This window comes from Globicephala melas, chromosome 9 (genome assembly GCF_963455315.2).
Source record: "Globicephala melas chromosome 9, mGloMel1.2, whole genome shotgun sequence".
NCBI classification, from domain to species: domain Eukaryota; kingdom Metazoa; phylum Chordata; class Mammalia; order Artiodactyla; family Delphinidae; genus Globicephala; species Globicephala melas.
Window position 1 is genome coordinate 18131364 of NC_083322.1, and position 18754 is coordinate 18150117.

An 18754-nucleotide genomic window follows, 5' to 3' on the forward strand; every position below is an offset into this window, starting at 1 on the left:
ACTCCACCCCCTGCAATCACCATCAGTGATTTTTCAACCTTCAACCAACATTTTGTAGATAATGTGTTGGGAAGTGTGGGAGATGAAAAATATTATTGAAACATGGACTCTAACACAGGGACGTTCATCTCCAAGTGGAGAATGTGAATGGTGCTTGCAACAGCCTGGCCCTGGATTCTTTGACCTTCAACTTTATTGTCTTCAGGACATTTTTAGAAGCACACAACCATGGCTACTCCTTTGGTATTGATACTTAATACTCCTCTGTCATCAAGATTTCAAACTCTGAAATTCTGTTAGGCCACAAACTCTTATTTTTCTGTCTTTCTCATACCTACTAAGTTTTTCTTTACCCTCATCATGAACTCCAGACCCCTTGAATGCTCATACCCGAGTATTCAGGTATGAGTATTCAGCTCTGTCTTGGTTTCACTTGCCTCTTCCTAGCTAGGATACCTTGGACATCTGAAGTGACCAAGGACCACCAGGTGGCAGCAGAGTCTCAACTAAACTGTCCACCAACTTGGGCACCAAGTCAGGTATGGTCATTGTTATTTATAATGGGAGCCTCAAGTTTGAAGGGGAAGTGGAATTAAACAAAGGATAGAGCATACAGGGAGATCAGGCAGCAGTGGGACAAGAAGATCTTGATCCTCATGTAAGTATAAACCAGGGAAGTGGCTAGACCCAAGCAATGGGGGAGATGGCAGGGTTCTCCCAGGTTCATTGTCTGTAACCATTTCATACCTAAACACCTGGGTAGTCTCCTCCTGCTTTGAAACATCCCTTGCCCAACTGCTCTGAAGCTCTTTCTAGTTAAGGGTTAGTTACTTAGTGTCAACAAGCCTCCTGGAATCCTTTGCTCTTAACTGCCTTGCCAATCCCCAGTGCTAGATGGAGTCGGCCCTCTTGTCTCTCTCCTTCCAGGTGGCCAGGTGCTCCTGCAGAAAGTTACAAAAGTCTACACATTGGATCAACTCTGAATCCATAATATGTAACCTCAGTGGTAACCTCAAGGCTGCTGAAGTTTCCTCTTTTCAGCCTTAGTTAATCCCTTGGGGCATTGCTCATAGAAGCAATTCTAAGCCTTCTCCACTCGCTGAAGTCCCTTTCTGCATTTCAGCTCCTCGACCACAGCAGATGACCTCACATCCTCCTTTGTCTGGAGGACTGGGACCATCCATCCAGTCCTCCTCTGCAGGCCCTCTCCACTGTAGACAGAGCACAGGACCTACAGAGTCCTCCATGGTACATTTCTTGAGCTGAATGGGAAAGACATCAGAAATTTCATCCTTTTCAAGGCAAAGTAAGAAAACAGCTAGCCTACATCTCATCTCAGAATCAACTTACTACTCTGAATGATATATTACTCTCTTAGTCAGCTCGGGCTGACAAAATAACACAGCCTGGGTGGCTTAATCAATAGACATTTATCCTCACAGTTCTGGAGGCCGGGAAGTCCAAGGTCAAGGTGCCAGACAATTTGGTTCCTGGTGAACATCTTCCTGGTTTGTAGACAGCCACCTTCTCCTTACGTTCTTACGTGGTTTTTCCTTGGGTGCATACAGAGCGAGAAAGAGATCTCTCTCTCTCTCTTCTTATAAGGCCACCAATCCCATCATGAGTGCTTCACCTTCATGATCTAATCTAACTCCTGTGGCCTCATCTACAAATACCATCACACTGGGGATCAGGGTCTCAGCATATGAATTTGGGGTACACAAATATTTAGTCCAGAACAGTTACAAATGTTGATGGCTGGAGTGTTTCCTAACTTAGGTCTGGGGTGACAGCTCTTAAAAATCTCATCTGCAAAGATAGTGCTTTCAAACTTTTCATTGAAAAATTCACAAACTAACATAAAATCTATTCTGTCCAATTTTAATTGACCTTGTTCTTCCTGTGCAATGATTTCTGATTCATTTATTCAGTCATTCAATTAGTAAATACTTAACTGACTTGAGCCAAGACTCCTAACTACTACGTACTGCCAAATACAGACATGTGATGATGAAGCACATTTGTGGCAGATAAAGAATATTTAACAAGAAGAATCATTCATCCAGAATTTGTCAGACTCCCCCTTCAGCACTATGGAAAGAGAATCCACTCACTGGCCCGCAGGCATAGGCCAGTGTGCTCAGCTGGGTGCCCAGTCAAGAGGTAAGTGCCTCAGGATAAAGTTTTTATTATAATCTCTCCCGATATTCAAGTAGTTTTCAAAGGCTTTCTATTTAATGAAAAGCTAATGTGTGACTAGCATATATATGTATGTTCTAGACTGCATGATGGGTACCTCTCTCAGAACAGTCACTTAGAATCCTGCCCCATTTATCTGTTTGTTATGAACTAGATTATTATGGATTATCCCAACTCAGATCACTCCTGAGTAAACTAACAAAGATGAACTTTTAAATTTGCAACACTGTAGACTAGACCTTGGCTTCACAATGACCTCACCAATGCGCTGGCTGGCATCCTCGAAGGTTCAGCTTCATCCTTCTTGTCTCTTAAAGCTATCAGTACTAAATTAAAGACACGTCCAATTTAAACTGTATTAATTGAATTTAATTAATTAATTTACTCTTTTGATTTAATATTAAAAATTAATTTATGAGATAATAAATGTATTAAGAAATTAAATTATTAAAATTAATTCATTCGTTTAATTTATTTTTTGAATTTTTGAATTTTATTTTATTTATTTATTTTTATACAGCAGGTTCTTATTAGTTATCCATTTTATACATATTAGTGTATATATGTCAATCCTAATCTCCCAGTTCATCCCACCACCACCACCACCCTGCCACTTCCCCCCCTTGGTGTCCATACGTTTGTTCTCTACATCTGTGTCTCAATTTCTGCCCTGCAAGCCAGTTCATCTGTACCATTCTTCTAGGTTCCACCTATATGCGTTAATATACGGTATTTGTTTTTCTCTTTCTGACTTACTTCACTCTGTATGACAGTCTCTAGATCCATCTACGTCTCTACAAATGACCCAGTTTCATTCCTTTTTATGGCTGAGTATATTCCATTGTATATATGTACCACATCTTCTTTATCCATTCGTCTGTCAATCTTCTTTGTGTGTGTGTGTGTGTGTGTGTGTTTTGTGTGTGTGTGGTTTTTTTGGTCAATCTTCTTTATCTATTCATCTGTATCAATTAATTGGTGATATTTACCCAAAACAACTGGGTATAACATAGGACTATAACAGCTATATCAAATATTTGGAGGGCTTTCACATCATTACCAGGTCCAAACTCGTACTGCTCGCTGCATGACGAGCCAATAAATTGAGAGACAAATTTCTGGAGCAAGAAATAGCGACTTTATTTGGAATGCCAGTAGACTGAGAAGATGGTGGACTAATGTCCCAAAGAACTGTCTTACCCAGGTTTGGATGCTAGTTTCTTTTATAGAACAAAGAGGGGGAGGTGAAGAGGTAAAGTAAAAAAGGCAATAAGTTGTTGCAGATATTTCCTGGTTCTGGCCAGACTCCAGAGGGGTTATGTTAATTTCTTCTTTCCTGCAGCAATTCACAGGTGGGCCTGGTCAGGATGTTTCCTGTGAGCTAAACAAAGGTGTTTTGTTTTTTGTTTTTGTGGTACGCAGGCCTCTCACTGTTGTGGCCTCTCCCGCTGCGGAGCACAGGCTCTGGACGCGCAGGCCCAGCGGCCATGGCTCACGGGCCCAGCCGCTCTGCGGCACGTGGGATCTTCCCGGACCGGGTCACGAACCCGCACCCCCTGCATCGGCAGGCGGACTCCCAACCACTGCACCACCAGGGAAGCCCTAAACAAAGGTATTTTAACTTAATGCTCATTGCACGGGAGGCAGGGTTCCCAGAGATAGGCCATTATGCATATTTTAGGCTATAGGCAACATCCCTTTAGTGATTAACTTGTAGCAAAAGCAATAGAATACAAAGGTTAAAGTAAAAGAAACAGATCCAATATGGAGTCAGATTTGTTCTTGCTTATTACACAAGGATCAGGATGCTGTGTGGTCACAGCATACAGAATTGAGATCTATAGGTGGAAGATATAGGAAGGCACATTTTACCTCAGCATAAGAAAGACCTCTCTCAACACAAGATTTTTCTGAATACTAGTTGGCAGAAGTGAATTCCCGGCCACTAGAGAAGGCTGGGCATTAGCCAGACTGTGATGTTTGAAGACCTGGAAAACCTTCAGTGCCTCTAAGGCCCCACCAGCATTGATAGCCTGTGAGTCTAGCCTGGCTGGTACCAGGTGAATCTCTTAAATCAGTCCTATCATTTCTGCCACAGCCCAAAATGCACAGCTGCCCTTTAGCCTTGGAGCTCCCTCAGCTGCTGGCTCTGGCCTACCTCATACACAGAAGCAGGGCATAACTCCAGGGAGACAAACCTATTTGTTCAGCAGAGCTTGTAGAGCATGCAGCTGTGAATGTGCCACTTATCCACTGGTAGATTTGCAAGCAGAAGAAGAGCAAAGAGTGTTTTGCTCACCATCCAGTTCTACGAATATGAACCCACTGCAGTGGCTGAACAACAGTGCATCCCTTACTTCAGACAGAAGAGACTAAGGCGATAACAGGGTGAAGAACTCTGTGCTCCAGACAGAGGAAATGAAGATGATAACAGGATGCTCTGTGCTTCTGACGAGCAGGCCCCTTAGATAGTTAGATGTATTGTATCTCAGGAAGAACTTTAATGAATCCAGCTTCTTGCATTTTCCCATACATAGTAAAGCACTAAAATCATTGACTTGAGTTACCTGTTCTTCATGACTAGCAGCAATCTTTTACCAAGATGCATACTTGACTGCGCGTATTCCCCAGCACCCCCCCCAAAAAAAAATCATATATGAGCTAGCCTTCCCCCCTACCTCTTCGGAGTACTTTCTTAGAGCTACCAAGAGGCCATAGTCTCCTGGGCTATAGTCCTCAGTAAGAACATGAATATAACTTAACTCACAACCCTCACATTGTGCGGGGTTTTTTTTCAGTTCACAGATTCATACTGGATGATGTTACACGGTTGATAGTTAGGATGAAGCAAATATTTAAATCCTTGTCTGGGTGCTTGGCTTCCAGCTTACAGGTAGAAATGAAATAAGTTACGGAACATTAGTACACAACAGTTACAGCAGTATTTTCTGCTTTTGAATATCACCTGTTGGTTTAGAAATAAACCAAGCAAATCTGAAAGAAGCTGCACATCTGAAGTTCTGAAATCAGAGAAGAAAGAAGTAGAGGGAGGTATTTTCCTGAGATCATTCTTCTTCCTCTGAAATCCCAAGCAGAAATTAAGGAATTAGTTCAGGAGTTCAAGGGCCCTTAGGACTAGCTGGTTTCACATTTTTGCCAGGAAGTGGGAAGTGTGGGGTCCAAGAAGAGCTACATCATCTGAGAGGCAGGCAGAAGAGAGGGAGCTTTATTTTGGCACATGTGCAATTATTAATACTTTTGGAAGAGTTGTAGGTTCTAACTTCAATCTACTAACCTGTTTCTGGACTTATAAGAAAATACTCGGTATCTGATTTACTCTGAAGAGTATATTTGGGTGATGTGTGTGTTGCTTTATTACAATAACTAACATCAGGAAAAAGAGGTTGTGAAAAGAAAGAATGAGCTGGGGCTTGTGGATAATTTGATTTTCAGAGGCCTGCCACCTCTGACTCCGCTGCCCTTGCCTTGCTGGGAGAGAGAGCGACAGCCTTGGATCAGAAGGCCAAAGCCCCAGATCCAAAGACAGGGTGAGGAGGATGCATATGCAAAGTCATGGTGTGGGGAACTTGGCCAACCATGTAACAATTGATAAGATTGTATTGATGTTTGGATGTGGTAGTGCAAAGTGCAGAGAAACAATACACATAGAAGGCAGTGGGGCTGCTCAAAAAGTGGAACCTCATGACCTTGTTTCTGGTCATGTCTAGAGACTAAGGTCACCAAGACAATAAAAAAGAAAAGGCTGATTTTTTTAAAAAAACAGAAACTAAAAAGTAGTCCTATGTATTTATTGCGTGCTGAATTCTAGGAGAAATATGTAAAAAAAAAAAATCAGTAAATATTAATTCCTTTTAAAATAAAAAAAAAACTATTTAAAACCCTGCTTATTGCTATATAAAGGAGTGGCCTGGGACCTTGACAAAACCCTTGGCATTTCTGTGTACTTTGAAAAACATTAATTACATTCTTAATATGCTGTAGAAAGGAATACTCTATTTTTCCATCCCTTTGAGCTTCAGCTTTGCCATTTTGATACATGACCACTGATTTTGTCGAACAGCTCTCCTGATGGGATTGTTTGATGTTTCCTCATGTTTATATTCAAGTTATACAACTTTGGTAGGGATATCAGAGATGTGATGCTAGCTTCTTCTCATTGCCTCCTAGCAGGTGATACATAATTTCAATTTGTCCTATTACTGATAATGTTAAACTGATCACTTGATTAAGGTGGGGTGGTAGGCAGAATTTTAGGATGGCCCTATGACCTTGCCCCATGGTGTTGCTGCCATGATTTTGCTTAGTTATATGGCAAAAGGAAGATTATCTGTGGGCCTAGTCTAATCACATCAGCCCTTACAAAGCAGAGTTTTCTCTGGCTGGTAGCAAAAGGGGAAGTCAGAGAAATGGCAAAGTGTGACAGGGATTCAACTCCAGGGAGGTCTACCTTGTTGAGTTGGAGAAAACCTGTGGCAAATAACTGTGATTGGCCTCCAGGATCTGAGAGCAGCCCCCAGCTGACAGCCACAGGGAAATGGGGACCTCAGTCCTACAGCTACAAGGAACAGAACTCTGCCAACAACCTGAATGAGTTTGAAGGAAAATTCTTCCCCAAAGCCTCCTGATGAAATTCCAGCCTGGCCAACACCTTGATTTCAGTCTTGGGAGACCCTGAGCGCAGAACCCAGTTGGATCTGACTTACAGAGCTGTGAAATCGTAAGTGGATGTTGTTTCAAGCCATTTGTGATGATTTGTTACACAGCAGTAGAAAACTAATACCAGAGGTATCTGCCACCTTTCTCCACCGTAAACAAACTCTTTCCCCTTAGTAACTGTTTTAGACAGCTTGGGCTGCTATAACAAGTTACTATGGGCTAGAGGTAGCTTAAACAACAGGAATGTATTTCTCATAGTTCTGGAGGCTGCAAAGGCCAAGATCAAGGTGCCAGCAGATCTGGCACTTCCTGATTTGCAGATGGCCATCTTCTCATTGTATCTTCATATGGCACCGAGCAGAGAGAGAGAGAGGCCGGGGGGAGGGAGATCTCCTGTGTCTTCTTATAAGGGCACTAATCCCATTCATGAGGGTTCTACCCTCATGACCTAATCCCCTCCCCAAAATCGTACCTCCTAATACCATCACATTAGGAGTTAGAATTTCAACCTGTGAATTCCGTAACAAACATTTAATCCATAACAGTAATTAATATAATTTATGATTAGTTGTAGAGTCCTTCATAGAATCACTTCAGCATAGGTAGGTAGGTAGGCACCATGGGTTGTAACAGTTAAGAGACCTGGTTTCAGTTTTCTCATCTGAAACATCAGAATAAAAATAAAAATAAACAGACAAAAATTCCTGCTCTCATAGAGCTTACATTCTATTAGGTAGAAACAGAACAAGCAAGCAAACAACAAATAAATAAAACACATAATATGTTAGGTAAATACATGCTATGGAAAAAAGGAAAACAGAGAGGAGAAAGAGGGAGCCCCAGAGAAGATGGATTAATCTTAAATAGGGTGGGGAAAGAAGGGCTTCCTGAGAAGATGATAAATGAGCAAAGACCTGAAGACTATGAGGCAGAGAATCACTCACACTATCTGAGGGTAGATAAAGCATCCCAAGCATTGAGAATAACCCGGGCAAAGACCCTAGGCCACAAACACAGTGGTAACCTCCAACCACCTATCGTGCGTAACTTTTAAACAATGGTCAAAGTCTTCTCCTTGGTCTTTCCATCTCTCCCTAACTGACGTGGGGCCTGACCATTTTGAACCAACAAAAGTGCTGAAAGGCAGCACTTCCCTGGAGTTGCTGGGAAAACATTTACCCTACTGACAACAAATGAGAAAAAAACAAACTGGATAGAATTTTAAATACAATGTAATCACATTCTACCCTGTAGTACACTCAGGGTGTTTGTTTTCTAAAGTTGAAAGACCAACTGAATGAAAATGACTTCAAGTAAAAATGTTTCTTTGATTTGACTTTCCCCATAGGTGTGTGAAATAACTGATTGAGTTGGATCCTTGTTATTTTTTTTAATGCTTAAAAAATGTTTAATGTTTACATCTCTGACTGTAAACATGAATTTCCTATTTTAGAAAATACGAAAATTATGTAAGAGAATAACAAACATGAAATTCACTGGTTACCACATAGAAAAAAAAAACCTGCTTACATGTTTATTTTGCTAGATAGATTTTTCTTTTATTTTAAGCTTTATTGATTTGATAATGTAGATAGCTTGTTATAATTTGCATTTTTGGTTACTAGTATGAATAACTTTTCATGTTGTTTATTGGCCAATTTTCATTCCCCAACTTTTCTTTTGACATCTTAGATTTTTCTTACTGATTTGAATAAGCTTTTTTGATTGTAAGAAAATTACTCATCTATTTTCTGTCACATTCATGGCAAATGGTTTTTTCCAAGATTCTTTACAGCCTATTATTTTTGCATGGTTTTTACGTTCAGTTTTATGTTTCACTCTTATACTCATGTGTACTCAATATTAAAGCAAAAAAAATGCCTATTTCCAACAATGTTCACTGATGAGGGTCCTTTCAAATTTTACTGGAAATTATTTTCTACAGGAGCCTCTCTCTAATCTGTACCCCTTTTAACTCTATAATGTATAGCAAAATCTCACGATAATGCAATAAGTAGGGTACAAAATTCTAGTCATGTAAAATGCAATTATTGCAAGTTAATGAATGACTAAAGCAGGCCTGAGAGGTTGGGCATTATGGGGTCTTATTGAGAAAGTTAAATCCCTCCAGGTCCCAGTTGGAGTTTGGTACCATCTGGCTGGCATTTACCAGATCTGACTTAAATACTAATGGTTCCAGTCTAGTCCTGAGACTCCCTGGGACTTGTAGGAGAGCAGCAGTGATTCCCAGATTTCCAGTTAGCTGGTACCCATCTTTCCAGCTCAATCCAAAAATACCGGGGGAGAGACATACCTGGAACACATGAGGACCCACTCCCTGGTCCCCTACTTCCCATGACAAGCTGCCTTCCTTTTCCACACCCCGCCTCACCATCCTCCCCTCCCCATCACTCCCCAACCTCTCTCCCCGTAAGAAAAGGCAAGTTCACTACATAATCACGTAATCATAGAATAGAAAGAGTTAATTTAACACACCTGTAGTGTATATCTTAGACTGGATTCAGGTTTAGCTGATGACTAGTATGGCTTTATTCCCAGCAATCCAAAACCAGTGAACAAATTTTAGGATGGATTCATTATCTTGGTTAGAATTGTGAGATTGAAGGGTCTGAGGCCTGCAAAGTTCTCATTACTTGAGATGTAAATGTGAAAAGTGAAATCAGGAAAAACTAGGAAGTTGTTTTTTAAAATATTTCTCTATATCAGCATTTTAATTCACCTCTGTTTGGTTAAATTCAAGTGAAACAAAAAACGTCATATAACTTATTAATAGGAACCTAATCTTTTTATCCTATACCTAAGCTTTTTAATTAAGGAAATCATAATCACATGAAGGAAAATTTTTTTTTAATTTTAAAAAACACCCAAAACAATCTCATAGATTATTTATGGATATATAAATAAATAGCAAAAATATAAAAATATGGATGGGAAGTGTGACACCATACTCTGTCATTTACAAGGCCCATGAGGTAGAAACAAAATGATGAACTGAGACCCCCAAGCTTGCCTTTCAGAGTGCCAGGGAAACCGCAGATATGGAAATAATTTGCTCACAGCCCCTTCTGCTGATGCCCCAGATGATTGATAGTGACCAAGAATGACAGGGCCCAGGGTCTCTCCTAGGAACTGCTGGCTCCACTGATATTTCCCACAAGGAGCCCTGGGTAAAAATGACTGTGGGAAATAAGCTTGTTGATTTTTTGATTGATACCGGACCTACTTTCTCTGTGCTAAACTCTAAACTGGCCAAAGCCTCCTCAGAGATAGTGACTGTCTCCAAAACCTCTCCAAAAGCCCTTTTGGAAGCCACTGGAGTGTCAGATAGGAGAGACTTATTTGAAGCAGTTTCCCTGTACATGCCTGAGTGTCCAATGCCTGTGCTGGGACGAGACCTCTTGAGTAAACTAAATGCAAGAGTCACTTTCTCCCAAGAAAGGATGGACATTAAGGTGCCACCAGAACAAACTTGCTCGCTTCCAGCAACATTACTATAGCTAGGAAAGACTGAGTGCCTGGAATTTCCTGAAGAGATCCTGCAGAAGGTAAGATAGGATGTTTGGGCAGATAGGAGGCCAAGAAGAGCAAAGATGGTAACACCTGTACAGGTGAAACTCCATCCAGGGTCTAAGATCCCGAACTTAAAACAATAGCCCTTAAGGGAACATGCCAGAAAGGGAATCCAGCCAGTGATATCTGCCTTCCTTGAACATAACCTCATCTGCCTCTGCCAGTCACCATACAACACTCCCATCCTACCAGTCCAGAAGCCGGGGACCCACGAATACCACTTTGTACAGGATCTGAGAGCAATAAATCAGATAGCTGAGGACATTCATCTGGTGGTAGCCAACCCCTATACCTTACTTACAACTTTATCCTGGGATTTCTGCTGGCCCTACGGTTTGGGACCTACAAGGCACCTTTTATTGCACACCCTTAAGTCCCAAATCTCAGGATTTTTTGCTTTTGAATGGGATGACCCAGAGACCAAATTGAAACAGCAGTTTTGCTGGATCGTGCTTCCCCCCGGGATTCAAGAACGCCCCCACCATTTTCAGGAAAGCCCTAGCCAAAGAGCTAATGGACCTACAGTTATACGAAGGAACCTTACTTCAGTATGTAGATGACGTTTTGATTGCCAGCGAAACCAAAGATCTCCCAAGAGCCTTTGAAACTTGGTTCAGCCACTTACAACCTGGGTGGCCTTGAGCAAGTTCCTTGGCCTCCCCATTCCTGCATTTCATCTTCCGTAAAATGTGAGTAAGAGTATCTACCTCCAAGGGGTGCTTGCAGGATTCAGTGAGTAACACATACAAAAAGCATTCCGAATAGTGCTGGCACGGGGTAAATTCTCCATGCATGTTGGTTATTATTATTCTTTATCCTTTTAAATCTTCATATCCTCAAGATAGCAGAGTCCCCGTGATCAGATCAGAGGTACAGCTGTGCTCAGACCTGACAGGACCTCACCGGCTGCTCCCCCAGCCCATCCTTAGTCATTCATCTCAGCTCTGAGGTCAGCTCCCTGGCCTGAGAGATTGCAAGGTGCTGGGAAGGGGGAAAAGCCCACAGAAAACTCAGGGACAGCATGAGAGGCCTGGTGAGGGAATCTCTCCCGTCACCTCCTCCACTGAGAAAACCAGGCCAACCAGCTGGAACCTTACCTGAAAGTTCTCAGCGATGCATGCTGGCGTCACAGACTTGGGAATTACGACCATGTTCCTCCGGATATGGAACCGGATCAGAACCCGTGCAGAAGGGGACGTGGTGTTTCCACTTATCTACAAGGACTGCTCCCTCTACTTTTTTTTCAGAAAAATAAAACATCTCTGCCACTCACTGTATCTTTAGTACAACAGCTAGTATTGACTGAGCACTTTATATAATTATCAGAAGCTTGTCAGTCCTCTGCCAGTATCTCCCTTAATCCTCACAACAACTCCATAACCTTCCTTTTTTATTTTATTTTATTTATTTATTATTATTATTATTTTTTTTGCGGTACGCGGGCCTCTCACTGTTGTGGCCTCTCCCGTTGCACAGCACAGGCTCCGGACGCGCAGGCTCAGCGGCCATGGCTCACGGGCCCAGCCGCTCTGCGGCATGTGGGATCTTCCCAGACCGGGGCACAAACCCGTGTCCCCTGCATCGGCAAGTGGACTCTCAACCACTGCACCACCAGGGAGGCCCTCATAACCTTCCTTTTTTAAAAATAAGGAAAGTGGCTTGGGACAGTGTTTGGGGTCATGAGGCTGATAAGTAGTGGAACTGGGATCTGAACCCAGATCTTTTGGCTGTATAGCCATGCTCTTCTTCCTGGACAACAGGACTCAACAGAAGCCGTTAGATGCCATCCTTGTTTCAGTGATAACCATGGGATTTCCTGGAGTTCCAAACAAACAGGCTTTCAAGGAAGGGCCTCAGTGGGCTTCCTTTCCTGTTTTTTTCGCCTTCAAGGAGTTAAATGAAGACAGCACAAGGAATAAAACACAAGACTGATCTGCTGGACGGAAAAGAAACTATATACCTTGTACCTGGGCTGTGGATTTTTTGTGCTTTGCAGCAATCTCCTTAATCTTGGGATCCTCCAGTAGGGACGAGTCCTAGATTAAGGACCCTTGGCCCTAGAGGGAGAAAGATGGCTGGTGTGAATAATCACCATGGTTACCATATGTAAATAAATATTACTCCAGCGATGGTCCCAAGGCTGATCATCAGTCTTCTCCACGTGGGAGACAAGGCAGCAGGATTTGAAAGCTTCATGTCTTACCCATGGGCTTTGAAGTGTCAGTAATTTTGCAAAGGTTGATCCAGTGCTGGGTGGCTGAACTGGAGTAATTCCAGAGGGTCAGGCATGTTGCTGTTTTTTGTAAAGTTACCATATTTTCCCCACTGTTTGAGTATGCCAGGCACATTGCATTACATGTATTTTTCTTTCTGATGGCTTTTTTTAAAATATATATCTTTATTGGAGTATAATTTTTTGGAGTATTATTTTTTCCAATAATCTTTATTGGAGTATAATTGGAGTATAATTTTATACTCTTTATTGGAGTATAGTGTTGTGTTAGTTTCTGCTGTACAACAAAGTGAATCAGCTATATGTATACATATATCCCCATATCCCCTCCCTCTTGAGCCTCCCTCCCACCCTCCCTATCCCACCCCTCTAGGTCACCACAAAGCATCGAGCTGATCTCCCTGTGCTAAGCAACAGCTTCCCACTAGCCATCTGATGGCTTTTCTTAAAGAATGTCAAGAGAAAGATCAAATGCCTCGCCCAGGTCTATCTGGAGAGCCCAGAGGGCTGTAAGCCATGACAGTGATGCCCTTAGACTGGCAGTACTGGATCAATTTCTCCTGCCTGAGGTATGGGTGACACTCAATCTGTAAAAGGGAACAATCCTCATCACTAGGAAAGTCCACCTGCTTTTTGAGCTGCTCATGGGGAGTTCTACACACAATAAGAGACTGTCAAGCAGAAGCCAAACACTGCCCCCTGCTAGCCTGGCTAAACCAGACCCCAAGAGCTGTCTCACATGACCAACGAAGTCCCTGATGACTGACCTTCAAATGAGACTCAGTGCAAAGCACTGAACTTGCCTCCAGATGTTTAAGAAGTAATAGCGCAGGACCCTTACCCTTTACTAAACAGAATTTACCTGGTAAGCACTGGTTTGTATTTCAGTCTAGGTTTGTTCAAGAGCCTTTCAATCTGGAAGTGGTTGAAGTTGGAGATCCCAATGTTTTTCACCAGCCCCTCGTCCACCAGTTCCTCCATGGCCTGTCATAGAAAGGGACACCTTTGGGCAGTGCTAGAGGGACCCCAGGGATCCTGGCTTGGCTTAGTCCTCTCTGGGACAGGAGTACATGGTACAGGATCCACTGTCGTAAGGATTAACCAAAGCGTGAAGAGGAATTTTCCATTCAGCCCATGGAGAGAGAGGAAAGCGGGAGGAAAGCCTTTTCAATAACATTTTGTAACTTGCCTTTTACTAGACTGAACTAAAATGAAATTCATATATGACAATAAAAAACGCTCCCACCATTTTCCAAAATACCTGCTGGCTGAGAACGTCTGGGCCACAACCATTGAGACCACAGTGCTGAAAGGTGGAGCTTTAGGGCTTCCCTGGTGGCACAGTGGTAGAGAGTCCACCTGCCGATGCAGGGGACACGGGTTCGTGCCCCGGTCTGGGAAGATCCCACATACCGCGGAGCGGCTGGGCCCATGAGCCATGGCCACTGAGCCTGCGCGTCCAGAGCCTGTTCTCCGCAACGGCAGAGGCCACAGCAGTGAGAGGCCCGCGAACCGCAAAAAAAAAAAAAAAAAAAGGTGGAGCTTCAGGATCCATTTCTGACTGCAGCCTTAGCTTTTAACTGCCACGGGGCAGATGGAGCCCACTGATGGGGAACGGGGATGCTAAGGGCACTGCCATGGCTCAATGGAGCCATCCCCACAAAGGGAAAACCCAGTCGAGATGGGTAAGGTAGAAGCGTCTCTGCACACCAATACTGAGCTAGAGTGTGGAGGTTTGTATCCAGGGATGTTATAAAGGCAGCGGGGGAAATGACCAGAGTACTTAGAGCAAAGGCTGGCAGAGTTCCGGGTGCTGACCAAATCCAATACTTCTGCCTGCCTTGAAGTGCAGTCCTCCCACCTCCTGCTTCACAACCTTCTCTCAGATCTTCTCTTGGATGGCTTCCCCCCACCTCATGCTCATTCTCGTAGGCATAAGCACAGTCCAAGTGGCGACATCCTATGTCAGTGGCCACTTTCACAGCCTCTCTGACTTTGCCTGGGGTAGACTGGAAGGAAGAAGAAAAGACCATCATAGACTCTTATCCCCAGACCACCTTCAACAGGCTCTCCTATATAGCCCAGCTTCTCCAAACCAAGGTTTCCCTGGGGTCCCCTTTTCCAGGGGACACCTGGGAAGAAAACGTGCTTTGGAAAACTTTTCAAAAGAGAAGGAAGGAAAGTGAATTAACTTTATGATTATAGCCTCATGTCGTATCCTAGCTCAAGCCCACTCCCTTCTAATCCAGGTTCACCCTCCAGCCGGGAGCTGTCTCCAGGTGTGTGGAAGAGACTGCAACCTCTTTCTAATGACCAGGCTGAAGACTGGATTTTGAAGTAACTCAAAGGAATCTTCAGAGAGAGAAAATGGTCATTACTGCATAAATCCAGGTTCATCGCATACTAGGTGTGTGGCCTGAGCAGATTACTTAACTTCTCTAAACCTAGTCTACAAAATGGGAATAATAACAATAGCACCTGCCTCATGAGGTCACTGTGTTAAGGGCCACAATGAATGTCAAGTTTGCAGCACAGCACTGGGCACACACCTAAGAGTCAATGGATGCAAGGCATTATATAACTGTTGTTTCAGAAAAAGGAGAAATAGAAAACCTTGTAAGAATGGGGTTTATTCCTCCCCCTGACCCCCGCAAGGCAAGAAAGAAAGAGAGGAAGAGAGGAAGAAAGAGAGAAAGGAAGAAAGGAAGGAAGAAAAAGAAAGAAAGGAAGGAAGGAAGAAAAGAAAGAAAGAGAAAGGAGGGAGGGGAGGAAGGAAGAGAGGGAGGAAGGGCATTAAAAATACCACATTCTGTCTAACCTAGCAAAGGCAAACTGAAAAACACTTAATACTGATCTTTCACAAAATCTTTTTCAAACCTCTTCTTTCATCATGAAATAATAAACGCATTCAGAAGCATCCCTGGGCACTTCCCTGGTGGTCCAGTGGTTAAGAATCCACCTACCAATGCAGGGGATGTGAGTTCCATCCCTGGTTGGGGAATTAAGATCCCACATGCTGTGGGGCAAGTAAGCCCAAACACTCTAGAGCCCACGCTCCAGAACCAGGAGCCCACGCACCACGACCTGCATGCCCCAACTAAGACCCAAAGCAGCCAGATAAATACATAAAAATAAAAGAAAGAAGCATCCCTGGATGCCCCTCCCAATCCCTACACCCTGCTTTACCTTCACTGGTAAACACATAAGCCTTAAAAATTACATCATCCCTACACCTTGAAAATGTTTCACTTCATAATCCTTACATCTAATTCTGAAATTCTGAACATAATTTTTTGGGTAAACTTTTTATTTATTTATTCCAATGAAAAATCATTTATTAGAGTAGATCCAGTATTGCTTTGTAGGGCTAGAAGAAGAAATATTGACGAAGCATAGTTGAACCTAGTAATCCAACTTCTAAGTTGTCTTTTAAAAAGTCATTATTGTACAAAAATAAAGACCAAAAGTATATGGTATCTTTGATGAATACTTAGTATCAAATACTTGGCATCACATTGATTATATCTTTATACAATACTGCTTTGAGTGCTATATTCTTTTTTTTCCGAAGTTTTGAATTTTATTTTTTTATACAGCAGGTTCTTATTAGTTATCCATTTTATACATATTAGTGTATATATGTCAATCCCAATCTCCCAGTTCATCTAGCTTTTTATTTTTTCAGATTAGTGGGGGTTTTAAAATAAATTTATTTATTTATTTTTCTATTTTTGGCTGTGTTGGGTCTTCCTCACTGTGCGCCGGCTTTCTCTAGTTGCCGCGAGCTGAAGCTACTCTTGATTGCGGTGCGTGGGCTTCTCACCGCGGTGATTTATGGGCTCTAGGCGCGCGGGCTTCGGTAGTTGTGGCTCACGGGCTCTAGAGCGCAGGCTCAGTAGTTGTGGCGCACGGGCTTAATTACTCTGTGGCATGTGGAATCTTCCTGGACCAGGGCTCAAACCCATGTCCCCTGCATTGGCAGGCGGGTTCTTAACCACTGCGTCACCAGGGAAGTCCCCTTTCTGGGTAAATTTAGACGAGGTGAGCAGATTCACTGGAGATCTGGAAGTAATTATTTGTCACATCTGTGTCAAAGTCAAAGCTCTGATTTGGAGAAAAGCAGCCCTGTTCAAGCAAGAGAAGCTGGGATGAATCAAGCTGGAATTAATCTGCTCGCCCAGATTATCCGAGAGAGCTTCCTGAGAATGACGCAGTCCTGGGACTAGGAGGGAGCCTACCTTCAAACCCAGGAGAGGAGATGAGAAAACCAGGTGGAGAGGAGATGAGAAAACCAGGTGCAGAGAAGGACGGAGTCAGAGGAGAAAGACTCAACAGAGGGACAATAGGGAAGAAGGTAAGTAGAGAACTGGAACCAGTTAGGATGGCGCCATCACGGACGGAAGTGAGAGCGAAGGCAGTTAGAAAGTGATGGGAAGACATTTTAAGCCTATCCTAAGACAGGCTCCGCAGTCTGCTTCCCTGAGCACTCGGAGTGCCTTTCTGGGTTCTGCCAGCTCACTCTAGCAACACCTGGGGAACCCGAGCTCCCCGACTCCCAGCCCAGGCGCCTCTCTCTCTGGGACCACGCTCCCTGTGGTCACAGCCTTCTCAGACTCTACTATGCTCTGGAGATCGTTAAAGAGCAGGTTCCAACTCAGTAGCCTGGGGTGGGGTCTCAGCTTCTGATTCTCAACACTCCCAGGGACTGCTGATGCTGCCTGGGCAGCCTCCTGAGGCCTCCCAGCCCCTCCTCCCAACCCCCCAGGCCACAGCAGCCAACCCAGGGCCCTCTAAGTGTCCCAGAGCCAGGGGGAGTTGAGAGGGAACGGCTGCTGAGAGAGAAAGTGCCCAGGAAAGCAAGTGTGTTTTTGAGTCCCCAAACTGCTTAAAACTTGATACTTGCTAGCAAAGCTCTCACCACTGCTGGAAAAAGCCAGTCTTGGAGCTTTGCAGCCTGAATCAGCCCTGAGAAAGCAAAGCAACCTCGGTCCTGCCTCCAGGGCCCAACATTTACCTCTCCAAACCCTCGCCTCTGAGCTTTCCCTACTGACAGGAGAAAATGTCCAAAGCCCCTGGAGGGAAGTAGGTGTCCAAATCCTTGCATACATACCTTCCAGGTGCCCAGGCCCAAGTTGGCCTTAGTACTGAGCTCCACAACGGTGGCCACGGTGAGTGAGCAGATTCGTTGTCTTCTGCCCCGCTTAATGGTGCTGACTCTGGCTGCAGAGGGAGGAGCTAGAGGCTGGGGGTGGGCAGACATTTCCAACCCTGGAAAGAACAGGAAAGCCCTTTCAGCCTTTTGTAATATTGATTCATGTGAATGAACTTCACATATTGCAACCTTGTGTCCCGTTCTCCCTGATTCAAAATGCATGGATTATTTTATGAGAGTGACACTTAGAGATTTTATCCATTTTTCTTTTCTTTTGCTAGTTTAATAAATGGAAAATAAAAAAGGTGCATGTATTTTAATTTGTTCCTATCTAATTGCTCAACAGTTGCAAATTTTTTCCCTCAGAACATGGAAATTACAGAAGTATAAGAATATGTTTATCTGTTAACCACCTGGACAGGATGCTAACACTCTTCATATATTTATTTAGTGATTCTTGTCACTTCCTTAAAGAAAAAAAGCTTTGTGATAACAAAATGATATATGCTCATTATAGTAAAACTAGAAAATGTAGATTATAAGCAAGGAAATATTAATCATCTATATTCTCACCACTCATGATACCATTACAAGAGTGCTGTTTCTGTGCATATATATACAGGGAAAAGAGGAAGGGGCTACGTGCTGAGGCTCGTGGGATGTGTGATCAGCTCGTGGACATTCTTCTGATAGGTTGGTGGTGAGGAAGTCGGGAGTCAACATCATCAACCTTATTGGTTCCAACCGGTCTGGGGTCTGTCTCCATGCTTGTGAGCAGCATACAGTTAACTTCTTATACTTGATGGGGGTTTCAATATCTGGAACAGAGCTTGAAGGACATGGCTCAGGACATTATCTATAGCCTTTGCAGAGGAACTAAAGGTCCTTGACTTTGTTAAATG

The 18754-nt window shown here is 43.3% G+C and overlaps 1 pseudogene; it reads right to left on the reverse strand.

Annotated features, from left to right (window-relative positions):
- Positions 1 to 890: 890 nt before the first annotated feature.
- Positions 891 to 17960, reverse strand: LOC115851928 (aldo-keto reductase family 1 member B10-like; annotated as a pseudogene).
- Positions 17961 to 18754: the final 794 nt, after the last annotated feature.